The 17913-nt window shown below is 39.1% G+C and overlaps 1 pseudogene; it reads left to right on the top strand.

The window, feature by feature from the left end:
* The first annotated feature begins 16329 nt into the window (after positions 1-16329).
* On the top strand, positions 16330-17308 carry LOC117797178 (annotated as a pseudogene).
* Positions 17309-17913: the final 605 nt, after the last annotated feature.

The following is a 17913-nucleotide window of genomic DNA, read 5'->3' as shown; positions in this document are numbered from 1 at the left end:
AACTTATTGGGATAAGAGATGGGACTGTTGAGCAATAAATTTTAAGGAAAGATTCTGTGGAAAGTCCGTTTCTATCTTACTACTGTAACACTAAGCTATATTGGATTCCTGCTTTAAATTCTGCCTGAAGCTTATCAAAGGAAAGGAAAAGCAAGGGAGGAAAAAGTACCTTAAATATAAACTATAGAACAAGGAGTAAAATTTCCCCCAAAGCAATGAACCATTTAATTTCTACCAGTGTTATCTGGGAAATAAAAAATATCAGTAGAAGAAACTTAGAAATCAGAATAAGCACTCAGCCTACAGAGACTCCAAAAAGTCTGGTTTCGGGAAATCAGAATAGAAATCTGCCTCTCAAAACAGCTTTCAATGATTTTTTTCCCTTTTATTTACAAATTAAACTTAATTTGCCAAAAGATTGACAAGAATTCAAGAATTTTGATTCAAGATTGACAGGAATTCAAAATCTATTCCAAATCAGCATAGCACTGTATAAGCTTGGCAAACTCTGTATTATGAAGGGGTAAAAGAAGCTTATCCTAAAATAAAGAGTGGATGATATTTTCAGATGTCAAATAAATGATAGTTAGAACTTACTGTATTTGCTTATGTTAGGTTTTAAGGGAGAGGGTATATAAGCATTCACACAAGTGAGCATGAACATGTATACACTTAGAAATATATTTTTATTATTTTTCAGATCAACCCTAAAATAAAACTTTCAGACACTGGCTAGGTAGTGAGGCAAAAGGGAACAAGGAATCATAGCAATCTTTTACAGTTAATCTTAAAATAGCTAGTCACAAAGAAATATTATTGACCACACAACAAAAAATATTAAAATAGTCTAAGTCTGTATTTTATGTCTAAGAAATTTTATCTTGGTTTGGTCATGAGAGGTAGATGAACTGGAAGAGGATTCTATTTAATGTGGGGTCTGGGTTACTTGGGGAAATGGAGAAAATACATAGACACTTACATAATTTATAAAATTGTAAAAGTTACTGAGATCAGTATTGACAAAACAGTATTTTGAGGATTATCTAAGATTAATTAACATCTCAGTAACTAATCTGCCATTAGATTTCAAAGAAAGAATTACAGACGTTAATATCGATGATTAAAGAGTAAAAAAATTATCATCTGACTAGAATGATCTCCATTGTGTGATATCATAACTGGTGCTAATATCACATCTTGTTTTAGACACACTGGGATTTAAAGTTTCCACAGACACTTTGCAGGAACCTTCCTTTTTCTCTGAGAATAGTCTACCCATCCATAATGATGGGGCCACAAGAACCATAGTTTTAGCACATCATCCTGGCTCTCTGTCAATATCTGGTTGGACTGGGGTGAACATCTGACGAACACTCCTTCCTTCGGGACTGTGACTTGAGTTCACTTTAACGGTGGAACTCTAGTGAAAGACCCTCAGACTTTTGATTCTATAAGCCCAGGGTCCAGGTCCATCCTTTCGGAAGAGTTGCTACGTCAATATTTAAACATTTTTGTAAAATCCCCAGTATTCTTACTATAAATTTCCTTTTGATGGTGAAGCCTTCCTCACATTGGTTCTGTTATTTAAAAAAAAAAAAAGTCTTTACTAAGTCAGCAATTGTGGCAGTGGAGCTTAGGAGAGGAGCTTACGGATCACTACAGATGAAGAAACTGGCAGAGACTTTGAGTCTCTTGTCTAATATGTAAAGCAGTAGAGGCGTGGGATGAAAACGTAGTTTTTACCTCTTCTGCGTATTCCAGGCTAGTTTCCGAGGTTTACCTAAGTTGTAATAAAGGCTAATGGATCTTAAGCCTCTTGGTTTAGTAACCTGTTCATCTATAGTGCTTCCTTTTCCTCATGTTAAATGTCATACTTTTCATATTTCTGATATTTTTATTACTTTTGTTTTATGGCTGAAGGCAAAGGACCGGGGATTTTCACAAACACTCTATCTAGCCCAAACCCTAAATTAAGCCATCTAGATTGTTATTTATAAACAAAACTTATTTGAATAGGGAGAATCCGGAATAATAAAAATCAAACAAACAAATGATTCATTCGACAAATATTTATTGAATTCTTAATGGGTGTCAGGCACTGTTCTAGTTGCTGGGGGGCATAACAATAAACATAGAAAAATCTCTGCCCTCTTGAAGCTTCTGTTCTAGTGGGGGGAAAGACAATTAAGATATGTAAAATATACAGTCTATTATGTTGGAATCAATACTAGGAAGAAAATACAGCAAAAAAGAGAGATAAGCATGTGTGATATTATATTGTAATTCTAGAGAGGGTGGCCAAACTGAGAGGATGACATTTCAATAAAATCCTGAAGGAAATAAAGGAGAGGGTTGTGCAAATGCCTGGAGACAAACACTTCAGAAAGGGAACAGCAACATGCAAAAATCCTGAGGCAAGGGCATATCTGGTTTATGGAAGAGACAATGAAGAGCCTGGTATGGCTAATGCAGAGTGAATAAGTGCGAAGTCATAGGAGATGAGGTCAGAAAGGTAATCGGGTCTTGAGGACACAAACTACACAGGACCGTATATTCTCTTGACTTTGTCTGTAATTTACTCTAATGGAAAACCATGTTGGAAATTTGAGGAGAGGAGGGATATAGTGCAACTTATGTTTTAAACTGCATCCCTGTGGATGCTTAGGGGGCGCAAGGGTAGAAGCAGGAAAACAGGAAGTTTCTGCAATAATCCAGGAGAGAGATAATGATGGCAACGGAGGGGTGAGAAATAGGAAGATTCTGGATATATTTTTAAGGTGGAGCTGATAGGATTTATTGATCAATTAGATGTGGATTATGTGAGATAAATAGGAATTAGAGGCCCCAATGTTTTCCACCTGAACAACTCAAAAATAGAAATGCCATTTTTCAAAAAATACCCTAAATTAAAACAGATCCCACAAGACAATGTAAAAATATGACTGTGAAATAAGGTGCCAGGGATGAAGGATAGTCCAAGTGGAAGTTTCCCAAATGTCCAGTATATGCTCAGACGTCTCTGGATGTGCACTTTAAGCCTATGTCTGAGTGTGGAATGTTTTTTTTTTTAAGATTTTATTTATTTATTTGACAAGCAGGGAGAGAGGTAACACGAGCAAGGGGAGTGTGAGAGGGAGAGGCAGGCTTCCCGCAGAGCAGGGAACACAATGCGGAGCTCGGAGCTCGATCCTGGGACCCTGGGGTCATGACCTGAGCCAAAGGCAGACTCTTAATGGCTGAACCACCCAGGCGCCCCTCAGTGTGGTATGTTTTTAACCCCAACTTCTGAGAGACATCATAGCGATCTGAAATTACTTATCAGGATGTTCTTACCACATTTCTAGGCAAGGTGAATCACATGCTTTAATTTTTTTTTTTTTTTGTATTTTACAGCTTAGTCAAGTGACTCAGACACCATGACACTTGCCCATTTTTCCTGATTGTCCTAAGAGATTGATTTATGAGTGAAACTGATCCAGTGTCAAATTTCTTGCGGCAGGGCCTGAATTGGGGTTGTTAAATGAAGTACCAGAAACCATCTTGCTTGAAATGCTTTTCGGATGATTGATAATTACATTTAAGATTAAAGTTTATTCTTCATTTTGATTTTGCCAAATACAGCAGAAAAGCATTTGACTAATGCTTTAACAGTTAACAGAAATCATAAGGGACCAGAGAAATTGATTTTAATTCAACATGTTCTCGTTTTTGTGCCAACTTCAAGTACATCTGTGAAAGTGAAATTTGTCTGCCCAAGTTAAACTAATTTCAGACAAGAGATTTATCTTGTTTTACTCTACCCCAATAATAGACCATCTGCTCCATGACCCTGACTTCCTGAAAGCCCAAGTGCCACCCACTAAGAGAGAAAAGGGGGGATAGTTGTTTCCCTCCTATTAAAGATATTACCCATTTCCAAAAAATAGAAGCCATTTTTCCTTCCTGTTTCCTATGAACAATTGGTTCCTTAAAACCAACTGGTCAGTCTTTGCAGAAAAAAGCCTTCTTCGTGACCACATATTCATTTAGTGTTGAGACATGAGTAGGATCTAACATTTTCAATTTTTTAAATATAAAACCAAATTTGTTCCCTTCACTGAAGAAATAATGAGTACTTTTCTTTTTTGTATCGCTGCTTGCAAAGAGGACTGTTTTCTCACCTGAGTTTCTTTTAACTAGATTCAAGAATCCTAAAATCCATTCTTTTCTTTTCTTTTTTTTTTTTTTTTTTGCCATCCCTTCCTCTCTTCCCCGCTTCCTTCTATAAGTACATTTTGAACACCTAGTGTGTACCAGGTATTTGCTAGATACTTACAATTAAAAAATGAATAAATCAAGGTCCACCTTTAAGCAATTTACATTTAAAAAATTACTAAATATAAAATAGGTGCCACCATTACCTCTCAGCGGTACTAATCCCCCTCTTAACTCATCTTGCTGCTTCCACTCCTGACCCCTACAATCTATTTTGTACAGAGCGGCTAGATTAATCTTGCAGGATTAGACCATGTCATTCTTGTGTCCAAACCTTCCTTTGGCCTCTCATAATGCTTGAAATAAATCCCAAAGCCCTGACCACAGTAAGGTCATAACCTGAAAGACTCTACATGATATTTGGCTCAACTCCCTCCCTCTGCTCTCCCCACCATCACGTTGCTCAGGACACATTGACCTACTTGCTCTTAGAGCTCCCAAACATGTTCTTGCCTCAGGGCCTTTGCAAGTGTTTCTGCCTGAAGTAATTCTCCACTAGATTTTTCTTATGATCCACTCCCTTCACGTCTCTGCTCAAATGCCATTTCCTCAGAGTCCTTTCGGACTACTCCATCCCTTCTGTGGTAATGGGGAAGTCAGGGAAAGCATCTATGACATTGTACCACTTTATTTTTCATAGCCTTTATCACTACTTGACAAGGTATTATTTCTTTATGATACAATCCACTTTTCAGATTTTAAATTTCAGGCAGGAAGGGATTTTTCTTACATTTCCCAGCATTTAGAAATGGGTCCAGCACAGAGAAAATACTCAACTAATACTAGTTAAGTGATTTTACAAATTATGAAAGCACAGATGGGCAAGTGGAGTGACCAACAAGCTGGGGAATTCAGGGAATAATTCACTAAGGTAATATGTGAATAGGGTATAAAAGATGAGTAGGGATTTGATTGATAAGGAAAGGAGGAAAGGGAATTTCATGAAAGGTAGGTTCCCAATANTTCCCAGCGTAGAAATGGGTCCAGCACAGAGAAAATACTCAACTAATACTAGTTAAGTGATTTTACAAATTATGAAAGCACAGATGGGCAAGTGGAGTGACCAACAAGCTGGGGAATTCAGGGAATAATTCACTAAGGTAATATGTGAATAGGGTATAAAAGATGAGTAGGGATTTGATTGATAAGGAAAGGAGGAAAGGGAATTTCATGAAAGGTAGGTTCCCAATAATGTGATAAATTAAATTAACTTAGGGTCTGGTGTGCTTGGGGAAAATTAAGTTCAGTGTACCTAGAAGGTACAGGTGTGATAGTCATTGATGATAGAGGACTGAGTTAGAGCAGTGGAGTTTCTTTGAGGCTAAAGCGTTGGAAAAAACCAAGAGTGGTTCTAATGCCAGAAAATGTCTTACTTTCTGTGATTTCACTTAAACTTCTTATTGGTGACAAGTATCTCCATAAAGAATTTGCATGCCATTTTAATGAGTTTATGATAATTAAATAGTTTTAAGGAATGAGACCTTTTGTCATTCTATTAAAATTATTCATGAGCGGACTAGTGTACTCTATGCTGGCTTGAGATTCAGTCCTCTTTATCCTTTTCTCTCTCAGCTCCAAGCACAGTGCCTGATATATGGTTAGGAACTCAGGAAATGAAGACTAGAGCAAGGAGTTTTACGTTTTTTATTTCAACTCTAAATATTTTTAATCAGGAGCACTATTTAGAGCATCTCTACAGAATTTTTATAAAAGGAATCTTTATCCATCTGCATTTTGAATTGCTGTGAATATTTAAAGGGGCTATATCAGGCTGATCTGAATGCCTATTTGTCATATTTGCAGTGGCTTCATGTCATTGTCACCCTTCAGGGGCCAGGAGAGATGCTACCTCCTCCAAAATATAGTGACATTTTGTTTTCAGTCCTTGGAGCTCTAGATGCCATCAGCATCATGACTTCGGTACAAGTCCCCTTTCCTTATTCTAATAACTTAGATTTACAAGTGTCTGTTGAAGATAAAGGATTAATTAAAACATTTGTTCTGCCATCCACCTGTATTTTGGAGTTCTTCAAGGATAGTAATAGCTACTCACGCCTAACCGTACTTCAAGCATCTATCACAATGTCTTTCACTTATTCAATTTAACACATATTTCTGAAGCCTATATAAGTCAGGCAGTGTTGAGCATGCTTTATATGGGACATAAGACAAGGAACAAAAACCAAAATCCTTAACTTTTAGTGTCATATATTCTACTGGGGGTAGATAGGAAATAAGAAAATAAATGATGTAAGAAGTTCGTAAATGTTAAGAATAATAAAGAGAAAAAAGTTGGTGGTGTTTGTTAAGGGGACGCTTGCAAGTTAATGTAGGGTGGCTTGAGCAGGCCTCACAGAGAAGACAGCATTTGTGTGTTTTTCAGGAATGTGGATCTGTGTGTTTGTCTCTAACCACTTTCAATTTCCTGGGTACAAATGGATATTTAAGAAGAGAATGCTCAAATATAGAAAGTAACAGTGGAGAAGACCTGAGACAAGGGCATACCCGGAATACTCTAGAATAGTAAGGAGGACAGAGTGGCTGTAGCAGAGGAAGTAAGGAGGAAAGTGGATAGAAATGGGGTCAGACAGACCATGGGCATCCAGAGAGTAGAGCACCTTGTAGGTGATGTAAGGATATTGTCTTTTGTTCCAGTATGTATGGGACACTGGAGAATTATTTTTTTTTAAGATTTTATTTATTTGAGAGAGAGTGAGTGAGAGAGAGAGAATGCAAAAGCCGGGGGAGAGGCAAAGGGAGAGAGGGAAGCGGACTCACCGGTGGTCAGGGAGCCCGATATGGGGCTCAATCCCAGGACCTGGAGATCATGACCTGAGCCAAAGGCAGATGCTTAGCCAACTGAGCCACCCAGGTGCCCTGGACACTGGAAAATTCTGAGCAGAGGAATGATATGACTTGATTTATGGGATCACTCTGACTTCTTTGTTGAGAATAAAGTGTAGGTGGGTCAGGTATGATATACTTTATGATGTGTTCATGGGAAGGTGGTCAAACCAGGAGATTTTTGCCAAAGATTGGTGAAACGAGTGTGAGAGCCTTTGGCTTCTGAGTTCCAGAAAGCTCTTAAATTTAGACCTTTGAACACTGAGTTGCCTGCTTCTTTCAAATCACCAGAGTCTTGAACCTATCCTGAGAGCTGAGTTCTGGTGCCAGTTTTACCTCATACGGATAAGACATTTTTACTTTAACTTTTTTTTTTCCCATTTGAGTGATGGTAAGTCACACTAGACAGCAAATCAAAATATACCAACTGTAAAATATCTCTTTTAATTAAAACAGATATTTGTGGGGGCACCTGGGTGGCTCAGTCAGTTAAGCGTCTGACTTTGACTCAGGTCATGATCTCAGGGTCCTGGGATTGAGCCCCAATTCTGGCTCCCTATTCATCAGGGAGTCTGCGTGTCCCTCTCCCTCTCCTTCTGCCTTTCCCCCTGCTTGTGCTCTCTCTTTCAAATAAATGAATAAAATCTTTAAAAAAACAAAAACAAAAAAACAGATGGTTGTGTTATAAAAAAAGTTTTTAGGAAAATATCAAATTGTGAATGAGGAGAGGTCTGGAGATAACATAATGCCAGGGTTGGGCTTTATTTAAAAATGTGAAACTGTCAGAAGTGTACCTGGTACTCCTGTACCCTCTTTTTTCATACTCCTCCCTCCTTTAGTTAGCCCCCTGGCTGCTGAGGGCTCACATCAGGATATGTCCATCTTCCTCACTCATTTATAAACCCACATATTATAGCCCATTCTTCTCTAAACCTCTCTTCTGCTAGATGCCTGAATTGAGATGATTTTCTTATGAGATATGGCTAAGGGAAGATAACTATGTTACCTCTCTCAAATAACGTCATTCCTGAATCTAGTTCAAATGACTAGTATGAATTTGAGGAGGTTGAGAACAGTTTGATTTAGAAAACTTGTTGGCACATTTCAAACCACCCAGAATCGAAATGCCCGCTCAGACCAGAATGAATGACCATTAGTATCTCTGGGAATATTGTGCAACCTGGCTATTGTTTTTCAACATAGGATTTATTATTTTTCAAGTATGGTGAGGCCAATACAACAGAGAAAAATTGTTCTTAAAAAGATTGTTAAATTGACAGATCCCAAGAGGACAGGGCACGTGCCATAGGGGGTTGCGTGGGGAAGCACCAGGGCCAGATGGAGGCAGAGGGAGTGAGGAAAAACATGGGTAATAATCTTTATTGTGGTTTCTATAGGAAGAAATGGGTGAGGAGGAGTAAGGAGGTTTAGAATTGGCTAGTTGGCATAGTTTCAGCAGGCCTTAGGGTATGGAGTATCTATCTAGCCCTGGGGTGATTGGGGCAGGTGGATAGGGACCTGGAGTGGAAGAGCCTAGTGAGAGGGCCATAAAGGAGGCTGTGGGTGGTCTGGACTCTCAGTTAGTTGGTTTGCATATGAAAAGATGTGTTCTCAGACAGGTAGTTTACTATGTCTAAGAATTGGCTCTCCATGGGAGGGGCAGTCTCTCCAAGGTCAGCAAGGCCCAAGAAGTCAAAGAATCAGAGATACATGGTTAATACAGTCATTGAGACTTGTGTCCTGTCTCTAGAAGCGTTCATGTCTATGGGTAGTGCACATATCCCAACAGAAGAGGCACAAAATCGATCTGCCCAGAGTGTGAACTACAATAAGCAAAGCAGATGTACTGGTGAGATTTTAAATTTCTTTCAATAGATGAGAGGTTTTAAGAGGTTTCAGATTACAACTGTAATACCATGGAACCTGCCAGACTGCAAACCTCTTTACTTGGAATAAAATCCTTAAAAAGTTCCTTGACCTGTGGGATGCTAGACAAGTTGTATTGTGCACAATAAAGATGCAAGTAATGTCCAACTCATATATTTGCCCCTAAAAGTTATGTGTCTTCTAAAATTTCCTTCATATAGAAAAAAAAATCATTGCAGATCATTCATTAATTACAACAAAGTACCTTTTGAAAACGTGCCAGAAGACCGTACTGTATTTGCTTTTAAGCCCTCTTCCTTCTGTTTGCCACAATGCATTGCTGTTGCTTTATTTGTCTGAACAATATCCAGGCAACTTCAAGAGAAAATCCATTAATGCCCCTAAATTTGCATTTAACAGCAGTTTTCTCAGTTCTTCAACATGGTATGGGAGAACACATTATGACAACTCCCATGCACCCTTCCAAGAAACACTGTGATGGAAGGTAAGAGAGATCTGTGGAGAATTTGGATTCACTTTTAACAAATCACCTGTGGGACCTGCCAAAGTGCTACTATCTGTCCCAAACATGGTGCTCATTAAGAAACCCCAATGGCTTATGATTTATTGATTGGAGACCAAATATCCTGGAAGACTCATAAATTAGTCTTCGAGTAGGCTTTTAAATATCCTTGCTTACATCCCATAATGGATTATGTTTCAGACACATATGCACCAACTTAATCTATATGAAAATTTGTCCATTCTACTTTCTATCTCATTGCTTAGATTGTTAAATAAAAAGATTATGTAGCTGGATTCTATTTAAACAATGGAATTTTTATTAAGATATTATCAGTCATATTAAATATTAAAATTGATTTTCAAATAGATGTTATTTCAAATATAGGCTTTAGTATTTGAGTGATTTGCTTAAATGCTTTCTGTGAGTAAGGGTTAGAACATTCACATGGATTAAGCTGCAGATATTTTTATTTCAAAACAGGCTTCCTTTTAATTTGAAGGGAAAAAACCCCCCAGTATCAGAATTTTTTGGTTTTCTTCTCTACCTCCCCAGTTATAGAGGACATTTAATAGTTTCTGCAAATACCTGAATCCAAAAAAAAAAAAAAAAGTCAGTATTCTGTGCCAGCATGAGGTATGAAAAATAAACAGACCAACCCCTGGTTTCCAAACAATTAAGAAGATTGAAGCTAAAATGATTCTCAATGCAAGCAATAAGCTGAATATAAGTAGAACAAATGAAAACAAAATAAAAACAGATGGGCAGATCATGTGATGTAAATAACAAACAACAGGGAATTTTTTTTATATCTTCCAAGTTAAAAAAGCTAAACATAGACTTAAGTTGGTGGAACAACCAAAAAAAAAAAAAAACCCAAAAAAACCAAAGCAAAACCTGGAAGTATGTTAAGGGTGTGAAAGCATCTAGGAGTCACTCATTCATTTATTCAACTTTGAACCTTTGTTTGAAAAAAATATTACTGATGTCCTACCTCTATCGTGTTAGGCATTGAAGAAACAATGGCAAACAAGCCAGTGTTTACTTCCTCATGGAACTTTAAACAGTATTTTGGGAAAACAAACCCCAAATGAATTATAAAACAGGGCAATAGTGAACAGTAAGTATGAACTTCTTTGGGGGAATGTAACTGAAGGATCAAAGAATAAAGGCATGTTTCCTAAGGCAATAGTGTTCAGCAAAGATGTAAGGAATGCGTGGGCATTAGAAAGGAGAGTGGGTGGATGTAGCAAGATGTGGTGGTCGCAGTAGTAGTGGATGTAATGGAGTAGTTGGGGAAAAGTCTTCAGATAGAGGAAATCATAGGAACATAAGCTAAGGGGTGGGAAAGAGGATAGCACATCTTAAGAACTGAATGCCAGTCAGCACTTCCAGATAAGAGAGTGAAACTATGATGAGCAAAAGTCTAGACCAGGCAGAACCTTAAAGATCTCAGTCAGAAATCTTAACTTTATGCTAAAAGAAATGAGAAGTCAGTGATGGGTTTTAATGAGGAAATTTTAAATATTGAATAATATATTGAAAAAACAAACAGAAGAATATGTTAGCAATAGTGCAGAGGCTGGGTTGTAAGGCAATGATAAAAATGCATAAATAGGTACGAGCCTATTTCATTAAATCATATAAGAGATGATGGTTTCTTGGACTGGGCTTTTGGAAGTAGGGTCCAGAACTATAGAAATAGAGGAAATGAAAACCATAGTACTTGGAAATTGATAACGTATAAGTAATAGAAAATGGGCAGAATCAGGGAAGATTCTTATGTTTTTAGATGAGCAAACACATGGTTTGGGGTTGTAGAGGCAGGAAATGCTGGAGAAAGAATAATTGATAGAAAAGTTCATGAGTTCAGTTTTGAACATGTTGAATGAAGTGCTTTTGTGACAGCTCTGTGTCGTGACTTGCAAGCTGTTAGGTATGTATCATATAAAAAGTACAATTGAAGAGAGGTATGAGCTTCTGTCAGCATGGGCATGTCACAACAAAACTTCAGGGAATTAGAACAAGTTTTATTTTTTATTTTTGCTACCTGTCCATTGCAAGCTGAGAAGGGAGCTTTTTCAGATTATTCACTCAGACACCCAAGCTGACTGAAGCCTTATTTTGTAATGATGCTACCATATCTATTGGGGGCTTCTGTGTTCGCCGTGGCAGGCCAAGGGAGTATGTAGAAGGCATATCGGCTCAAAAAGATTATGTCTTGTGGAAACACTTGTCACTTCCATTTACACTCCATCAGCCAAGGTAAATTATTTGACCTCTACTGAATTCTACAGGGTGGTAAGTGTAGTTTCAAATTATTATCTAGGAAGAGAAAGAGATCCAGAAATACTGTGAGTAAAGTAATGACTAGCACTGGATTGATGATATCATTTTAGGTGGTTTTAACATATGGCCCAGCTAGTAAATATTTGTCATTTATTGTGGTCCAATAGTTTCTCTATGTTTTAGTAATTTTTCCCATTATAAATCTTTCTTTCCAAGGGCAGAGGACAGAATAATTATATTCCAGACTTTCCTGCAGTTTTAGATGCAGGCATGTGACTTCAGTTTCTCCAGTTATTTGGACCCACTTGAAATTTACATTAGAAAGCTAGGATTTTGAACAGGTGACCCTGAAAAGAGGAATACACACCCCAGCACATGTAATGACAGAGACTTTGGTTCTTTCTGATGGTTGGGGGAAGGAAGGGAGTGGAATATCCGGCATTTAATCCTAAGGGCAGTCAGTTCCAGATGGCATAGCCATGATAACTTCTTCAGAGCATCCTCCGTGGTGTGGTGTCGTTGTTCCTGTGTCTTCAGAATCTTGTCCTCTGGTCCTTCTCTAATTTATGTGAGTTCCATAATATTCTTTTAAACACTAATTTTCTCCTTAAATCAGAATATTTTCTAATGTTTGCAATTAAGAATCCTGACCCATATGGTATTCGGTGCTAGGGAAACCGACAAGCCATCCAGGAAATAAAAATTTGTAAATCGGTTGTTTATGCTGGTTGGGTTTGAAGGCACTGAAGACATAGTACAGAACTGGGAACTCTGGTGGTTAATGGCACAACATGTGAAAGAGTTACTTAAATTATCCTCTAAAATGAAATGGCTATTGGGGCGCCTGGGTGGCACAGCGGTTAAGCGTCTGCCTTCGGCTCAGGGCGTGATCCCGGCATGATGGGATCGAGCCCCACATCAGGCTCCTCTGCTATGAGCCTGCTTCTTNCTGCTTCTTCCTCTCCCACTCCCCCTGCTGTGTTCCCTCTCTCGCTGGCTGTCTCTATCCCTGTTAAATATATAAATAAAATCTTTAAAAAAAATAAAAATAATAAAATGAAATGGCTATTGAAGACAAGATTTTGAAAAAACAGGGACCCATTGATATAGAATGAGTAGGAAAGACAGGATTATGAGGAAGAAAAGGAAGGCTGGTGCTTCTAGTTATACTGGAAAGCTTAGCAACAGAAAATGTAAGATCCAAGTTTTAAGTTCTTGGCTCATGACAGAGTAGGAGAATTGGAGACTTTCTGTGTCTGTGTCAAAAATATTTGTTGCAACAGCAGGACTGACATAGCCAAGAATAAAATAACCTATCTGATGCTCTGGGTTGCTGAATTTCAGATTAGGTTGAATTCATGTCTTTGTCAGATTTCTTAGTAACAGCATGTTGAATGGAAAAGAGTAGAACACCAGAATTAAAAAGGAGGCATTTGGAGAACCCCTAAACACCCTAACCTCCTGGAGTGTCTTTGCAACAAAACAGAATCTCTGTCCCAGTTCAGGCCCTTCCTGAAGACCCGTTACATAAGTCCCTTGCAAGGGGAGCCAATTTTTTTTCATGCCCCTTCCTGTCTCTCCTTAATGCCTATCATCAACAGCTAGAATCAGTCAGAAATTGTAATTGCTTTCTCAGTTCCTTGACATGAGATTGGCTTATGCTGTATTAGGTAAAGATGCCATAAAATACCTTGAGTTAATATAGTAGAAGATAATTCCAGAAAATTACGAAAATTTCTGTAGTGAATTTAACATAGGTGATTCTAACTCCTACTAAAGATTTCCTGGTAGAACCCACAAGACTGCAATACAGCTATTGATTGAAATAATTGGGAAGGAGAGACTCAGTGTTATTTAAAAGCATAATGATAATTGTTCTTGGTAGACCTTTGAAGACCTTTGAGACACTGTGTTTGAAATGAGTTCCATGATTCCAGTGGAGTTTTTATGATCCCTAGATAAGGGGAGTAAATAAATTAATATATGTAAAGCACTTAGAAAAGTACCTTGCACATATTAAGCAGTCAATAGAACCTGGCTATCGCTACTCTTGTCCTAAGAGACTTGCACCATTTATGAGGCCAACTGTTTACTAAAGGAAGAGAAATGCCTAGACATTTCAGTAAGTATTGGGTACTAATTCCAGGTTGACACTGCTGACTGAACCTAAACCATTTCTGTAATTCACTAACAATGCTGGGGTTAGTGATTAATAGTGATTAATAGTTAGTGTCTTTGCTTAGCTCAGGCTGCTCTAAGGAAGTACCATAGACTGGGTAGCGTAAACAAGAAGAGATTTATTTTGGGGCACCTGGGTGGCTCAGTCAATTAAGCATCTGCCCTCAGCTCAGGTCATGATCCCAGGGTCCTGCTCAGTGGGAAGCCTGCTTCTCCCTCTCCCTCTGCTGCTTCTCCTGCTTGTGTGCTCTCTCTCTCAAATCAGTAAATAAAATCTCAAAAAAAAGAGGAGATTTACTTATAGTTCTGGAGTCCATGATGTCTAAGATCAAGGTACCAGCAGATTCAGCCCATCCTCATGACCTCATCTATACCTAATTATCTCCCAAAGGTCCCACCTCCCAATACCATCACACTGGGGTGGGAGGCAGAGTTAGCTCTTCAACATATGAATTTTGGGAAGGATACATTCAGTCCATAACAATGGAGATTCAGGGGCGCCTGGGTGGCCCAGTGATTAAGCGTCTGCCTTCGGCTCAGGGCATGATCCCAGGGTTCTGGGATCAGGCCCCACATCGGGCTCCATGCTCTTCTGGGAGCCTGCTTCTTTCTCTCCCACTCTCCCTGCTTGTGTTGCCTCTCTCACTGGCTGTCTCTCTCTGTGAAATAAATAAATAAAATCTTAAAAACAAACAAAAAACAAAAACAAAACAATGGAGATTCAGTGAGAGTACTCAGAGTAGGCCCAGTGGGTTTATACACACATCCTGTTGCTATTTCTTAAGCTCCTACTGATAGTTGAAATGATTATAATCAGTAACCACAGATTGGAGTCATAACCCGTAAACCAAATTCTATTACGGTTGCTTAAGTAGATGTTCCTAGGCCTTTTCTTTGCCTTTAAAATGAAAAATGAAAAAAAAAAGAATCAAAGCTGAAATTTTTTCTCATATCTCACTTGAAATAATAAGGATTCCTATTCCCAATGGGTGGTTATGCCTTTTCCCTTCCTCATTCAGTCAGCTTGTATCAGCTGCACGGTAAGAAATAGGCCTTGGAACATAACATTAGGCTTTCCTTCATTTAAGTACATGTTACCTCTAATCTCAACTACTGTTCTAGATTCAGTTTTATTTCAAGAGGATATCTGAGCAGCTTTGGAATAGCACGTGGAATGCAGCTGTTGACATGGTAAAGCCTTTTTTCTATTCGAACAGCCAGACAAAAACAAAAGTGATTTGCTTTCACCTGGTACAAACAACAGTAGATCTTTACTCACTTATCTCAAAACTATATTATGTCTATGAGTCTGTGCCATAATTTATTCTAGAGGGACCTTGATCTCACAGTGTCAGAGAGCATCATACAGTTTTAGTATATTAATAATATCATGAGGGAAGAAACTGGAGATCAAGGACACTAGATTTTTCTTTATGAGACGTGTATGCATGCTGAAGTTTGGGTAATAAATCCCATGAAAGTTCAAGGGTCTGCCACCTTACGGAGTTTCTGAATATTCTGTGGTATGGTACATGGTAAGATATACTATTCAAAGTGAAAGGCTAGTTGCTGTGCTTTGCCCCATAAGTCTCTGAAGAAAGAGTTACCATGGGTTTCTTTGGGTATTGGAAAAAATTATCACCACTTTTATGTTGGTTACTCTGATTATTTGCCAGGTGATTCAAAAGAATGTCATTTTTTAAGGGAGCCTCAGGAAAAAAACATATGTCAGCTGGACCAGAACCCATGAAAACAACCCTCCATGGGCCTTATGATAGCTGATTCAATTGTGCCCAAAGTATTTGTGGCAGGAGACATGGTATTAAGCTTGTGTCAAGCCTTAATAGGAGAATCATAATACAGGTTTCTAAGGTTTTGTAATAAAGCTGTGACCACTTTCCAAGTCACTGTTCTCCTTTTGATTGCAAGTTTCTGTTTTCCTTGTAGAAGCAAGATCATGATAGGCACTGAACGTCTGAAAATAGAGCAACAAATAATCTGATCTTACTTTCATTAACTTGGTGTTACCTATTAGTCCAAGCTATATAACTGGTTATGTCCAGCAATAACCCATCAATTAGAAATCGTGTATATAGGTTTGACCTCAAGCAGATCCTGAAACACAAATTAGTTGCATGAGCAGATATTTTCATCAAAGATAAAAAAAACTGGACAGTAAAGTGGTAAAAAGAGTTTTTAATCAGCAATATACTATTGCAATAGGGAAAAAGGTGGTACAGGGTAAATCAAGCTCAACTTCAATTTTTACAAAAGTGACTGGGTATTTAAAGGGAGAATGGCAGGCTCTCTGCTCCTCCCTCTTTGATGGACAACCACATCTTTGGGTGCAGTGCCAGCTGTGTCCCTGAAACACAATGGTGAATGTTGGAGTAAACAGATTTGCCCGTATTGGGTGCCTTGTCACTAGGGCTACTTTTAACTCTAGCAAAGTGGATATTGTCACCATCAGTGACCCCTTCATTGACCTCAACTGTATAGTCTACGTGTTCCAGTATGATTCCATGCATGGCAAATTCCATGGTACAGTCAAGGCTGAGAATGGGAAAATTGTCATCAAAGGAAATCCCATCTCCATCTTCCAGGAGCGAGATCCTGCCAACATCAAATAGGGTGGTGCTGATCCTGAGTATATTGTGGAGTCCACTGGGGTCTTTGCAACCATGAAGAAGGCTGGGCTCACTTGAGGAGTGGTCATCATCTCCGCCTCTTCTGTTGATACCCCCATGTTTGTGATGGTTGTGAGTCATGAGAAGTATGACAACTCCCTCAAGATTGTCAGTAATGCCTTCTGCACCACCAGCTGCTTGGCCCCTCTCTGGCCAAGATCATCCATGACAAGTTTGGTATCGTGGAGGGACTCATGACCATAGTTCATGCCATCACTGTTCCCAGAAAACTGTGGATGGCCCCTCTGGGTAGCTGTGGCATGATGGCCAAAGGGGCTGCCCAGAACATCATCCCTGCTTCTGGTGCCACCAAGGCTGTAGGCAAGGTCATTTCTGAGCGGAATGGGAAGCTCAATGGCATGGGCTTCTGTGTCCTCACCCCAATGTGTCAGTTGTGGATCTGACCTGTCACCTAGAGAAAGCCGCCAAATATAATAACATCAAAAACGTGGTGAAGCAGGCATCAGAGGGCCTCCTCAAGGGCATCCTGGGCTACGCTGAGGACCAGGTTGTCTCCTGCAACTTTAACAGTGACACTCACTCTTCCACTTTCAATGCTGGGCCTGGCATTGCTCTCAAAGACCACTCTGTCAAGCTCATTTCCTGGTATGACAATGAATTTGGCTACAGCAACAGGGTGATGGACCTTATGGGCTCCAAGGAGTAAGAGCCCCCAGTGAGAGCAAGAGGAAGAGAGAGGCCCTCAGCTGCTGGGGAGTCCTTGCCCCAACTCATTCCCCAACACACTGAGAATCTCCAGACCTCTGCACAGTTTCTATCCCAGACCCCCTGAAGAAGGGGAGGGGCTTGGGGAGCCCTACTTTGTCATGTACCATCAATAAAGTATACTGTACCCAGCCAAGAAAGGAAGGAAGGAGGGAGGGAGGGAGGGAAGGAAGGAAGGAAATAATAGATAAATAAATAAATAAATTAAATAAATTAAATAAATAAATAAATAAATAAATAAGGTGGGAGAAGGAAGGGGGGCTTGAGCAGAACCAGAGAAGTGAAAGATTTCAAAGAGTTGGCCAATGCAAATACAATTAGACCAGCTGTGTCTGTTAGCTGTGAATTATTGAAGTTAGGATTGCTTCCTACCACAGAGACTGGGAGAGAGGGCACTATCCCTTCTGATGATACTATTTCAAAGGAATGATTTTTAGGTCCTCGAGAAGACAAACCTGAGTTGTAGGAGATACATGGACAGAAGAATTCATGGTGGTAAGCCTTGGTTAGTAAATGCTCTAAGAAAGGACGGTCAGAGGCCTACCT

This window comes from Ailuropoda melanoleuca, chromosome 19 (assembly GCF_002007445.2).
Source record: "Ailuropoda melanoleuca isolate Jingjing chromosome 19, ASM200744v2, whole genome shotgun sequence".
NCBI lineage: Eukaryota > Metazoa > Chordata > Mammalia > Carnivora > Ursidae > Ailuropoda > Ailuropoda melanoleuca.
The sequence above is the reverse complement of the archived record's forward strand: the minus strand, read 5'-3'. Positions and strand labels throughout refer to the sequence as shown.